The following is a 3,787-nucleotide window of genomic DNA, read 5'->3' on the forward strand; positions in this document are numbered from 1 at the left end:
TGTGTGTGTGTGTGTGTGTGTGTGTGTGTGTGTGTGTGTGTACATATATTACATATATATCATTCTATCAGTTCTGTTTCCTAGACAATACTAAATATTACAACCAGAATAGTAGATCAGGCCCTTCCTAATTGACCTAATGTTAGATAAGTTCATAGTAAAAAATCCTGCAAGTCTGAACTGTAATAAATCTTTTTAGAAGACACAACTCAAATTATAGCAATGATCATTATATTTTGCCAGTGTTTTAAAAATCTGATTTTAATATCTATCTATTTCATAATTAAAATATTCACAAAAGTGAAAAGGTTTAGTGATTATGCTTAATTTTGGTGACAGTTCAGAGAAATGTGCATATTTAAATTTTATAACTGGTATTTATGGCCAAACAATCCCCTTTTATGGCTGCACCTTCCCATTTCGTTTTAAGGTATTAAACCCTTATTTTGAAGCAGTAGCTTGCTTAGCACAAAAGAGCAGGATGAAGTCTAAGAAATATTTTGGCAGAGAACCTGTTATGATCAATGTTATTTCAAAATAGTGATTCTTGGGCAATTGCATTTGCTCAATATAAAGGCCAGATTAATAATCTTTTCCCAGCTGATCCATTGCTGCAATTCGTTCAACTACATTTCTTTATTTTCCTTAAAGTTGCAGTAAAAGTTCCTTTAAAGGATGCTATGTTAATTTTTACAGATGGTTCTTCCAATGGAAGAGCTGCACATGTGGTTAATGGCGAAGGACATGTAGTGCAAACAGAACCAGCCTCAGCTCAAATAGTTGAGCTGTGAGCTATGGCTATAGTGTTTCAACTTTTTGCAAATAAGGCATTTAATCTACCTACCAACAGCCAATATATATTTAGTGCTATTCAAGTCCTAAAAACTGTTCCATGTATTGGGACAAGCAATAAACAAGTTAAGAGGCTGTTCCATCAAATTCAAAATGCCATACTACAAAAAGATTGCCATGCTTTGTAGGGCATATCAGAGCACATTCAAATCTTCCTGGTCTATTAGCTAAAGATAATACTTTAGATAATAAACTTGCAAAAATAACAACTTTATCTCAGGTTGAGCTTGCTCAGCGATCATATACTCTGAATCATCAAAATAGTATAAGTTTAAAAAAGCAATTTAAATTTAACAAAAAAAGCTGCTCACCACATTGTTAAGCAATGTGATATATGTCCACAGTATTTACCTGTGCCTCATCTGAGAGTAAATCCCCAAGGACTACTTCTTAATCATTTATGGCAAATGGATGCTACTCGTATTACAGAGTTTGACAAATTAAGATATGTACATGTGATAATCGATACATATTCAGGATTCTTGATGGCCACCACACAAGCTGAAAAAGCCACCAAGAGTGTAGTAACTCATTACTTAAAATGCTTCTCATATATGAGGACCCCAAAAGTCATAAAGATAAATAATAGATCTAAATATGTTAGTAAAACATTTCAACAATTTTGATCCCAATGGAATATTGAGCATAAGACAGGTATTCCTCATAATCCTCAAGGACAAAAAATTGTGGAGCATGCCCATGGCTCCTTAAAAACACAACTTCAAAACATAAAAACAGAAAAATTATATCCTCAAATGTTTTGAGTCATGCTCTTTTTATGCTAAACTTCTTAAACATGTCCATGAGCAATGTGCTGGGGGACAGATGGCACAAAGGCAACTTTTGCTAAAGCAGGGTGGAGAGACCCTTATATTTGATCCAATCCTCTGTTAATATGGGGTCGAGGGCATGTCTGTGTTTTTTCAAAAAAATGAGGATCAAGCAAGATGGCTTCCAAAACATCTGGTTTGATGTGTCTAGCAGAAGAATGCTGGCCCTGATGTCATTGCAGCCACTCCATAGGAAAAGAGGTTCCTAAACCCATGCTCCTGACTTCCTCATACCTCCATGCTACAGACCGAGAAAAGGGATACCTGACATTGATTCCTTTTCTCACAATATCATGCTACAGTCTAAAAAAAAAAAAACGATTGGGGCGATGACTAGTGATTCCTAGTTTTCTAATAAAATTGCTGCTCAAACTTACAGACTAAACACTTTAAACTAATTCAAAAGTGGATATTCCCAATCCTGGTAATCCTCCACTCCTTTATTTAGGAGATATTATAGCCATAAAAGTATTCATAGCACAAAATATTATCTGTTAGCTTATCAATAATAAACTTTCTTGACAAAAGCTTGGTTCAGAGATGCAGAGCCCAGAGGAAATTTTTACCTTAACACTTTAATTACAAAGGTTGACAGCCAATGATGGGTTTAATTCCTCCCTCCCCCCCCCAGACAAGACATGAACTTGCATAGTTGAAATGCATGTTCCAAAGACAGGTAAGCCTGAAAAATAAAAAAAGTGTTCACCTAAGGAAGATGTGATCATCTCTTGGCTTTATTAAAATTAATAAAAATGAAGGAATTGTGGAGCCTATTTCCACATTGACCAAAGATCAGAGAGTTGAAACTTACCTCTAGTTCTTTCAAGGTTATTGTGTTTCTACCTCAAACAAAGGTTCCACCTAGATTTAGGTCCAGAGAGTTCTGCTCTCTCAAGGTTATTGTTAACAGGTGTACCTAATAGCCAAACCTTGTAGTTCAAGTATAAAAAAGTAGATATGTTTCTACCTCAAACAAAAGCCTAAGGATTCAACAAAGGCTTCAGTTCTTTGGATTCCACTGAGGGAGTGGTTTGCCTACAGAATGTTTTGGTCTAGGGTGTGAGCGTGACTTACTTTGTTCTAGCAACAGAATGTTGAACTGTGGATGTATCCCACGACCTTCAACTGGTCTGTTCATTTTCTTGTATCATGTTAATGCAGTTTTTGTCTTACTCCTACTTTTTGGGGTCAGGGGTATTTAAAGCAATTAAAAATTAAATGCAGACAAAATTCAGACTCATTGAAATACCCTCCCAATACTATCCTATATGTTTCTCCATTTTATTATTTTCTCTTGTCTTCATATTCTTTACTAATATTTTCTAAATCCCCATGCCTCTACCCTGGCAAGAGGTATTTTTTTTGAGACTGGTGCCCAGCAAATAATATTCTCCTTAGCAGTATAATTTTATTTTCCAATTAAAGAGGCAGTAATTAACTGTACTAGAAAATAATGTCCACACCATTGGGTGAATGAAATTTTATTTTGCATACCAGTTGAGGTCTGAGCTGATGTTATTTGTATAGGAGTTTTACAGTCTTTGGGAAAGAAAACAGAGTTAATGTCACCCTGGTAGTAATCAGTGTCAATTCTGCTCCCCTGGCCATGCCAGCTCTAATCCTGAGAGACCCAAGGTCTGAGAAGTTTGCTTCTCAGGTAGCACTTCCAACAGGTAGTTGAAGAGTCTCATGTACTCCATACTGTCTACCTTCTATGGGCTTCAGTGCCAGGTCATACTCTTTAGGGCTTTTGGGAATGATGAACAAGGAATTAGAAGTCCACCTTTCCTTTGGCCCTGTGTTATTTACCTTCCTTTTGCTGTCATAAAAACACTATGGCCAAAGTAAACTTACAGAGGAAAGAGTTTATTTGTTACAGTTCTAGAGGGTTGGAGTCCACGATGGAAGAATAGAGGCACGCTGACATGGTAGAGGAACGGTGGCAGGAGCAGTAGCTGTAAGATCACCTCAGGAAATGCAATCAGGAAGCAGAGAAAGTGAACTGGGAATGGCATAAGACTTTTAAATTTCAAGAAGTCCTTGTTTTTTACTGCTGAGTAGTACTCTAATATGTATATATTCCATACTTTCTTCATCCATTCTTC

The sequence above is a fragment of the Microtus ochrogaster genome, chromosome 16 (assembly GCF_000317375.1).
Source record: "Microtus ochrogaster isolate Prairie Vole_2 chromosome 16, MicOch1.0, whole genome shotgun sequence".
NCBI classification, from domain to species: domain Eukaryota; kingdom Metazoa; phylum Chordata; class Mammalia; order Rodentia; family Cricetidae; genus Microtus; species Microtus ochrogaster.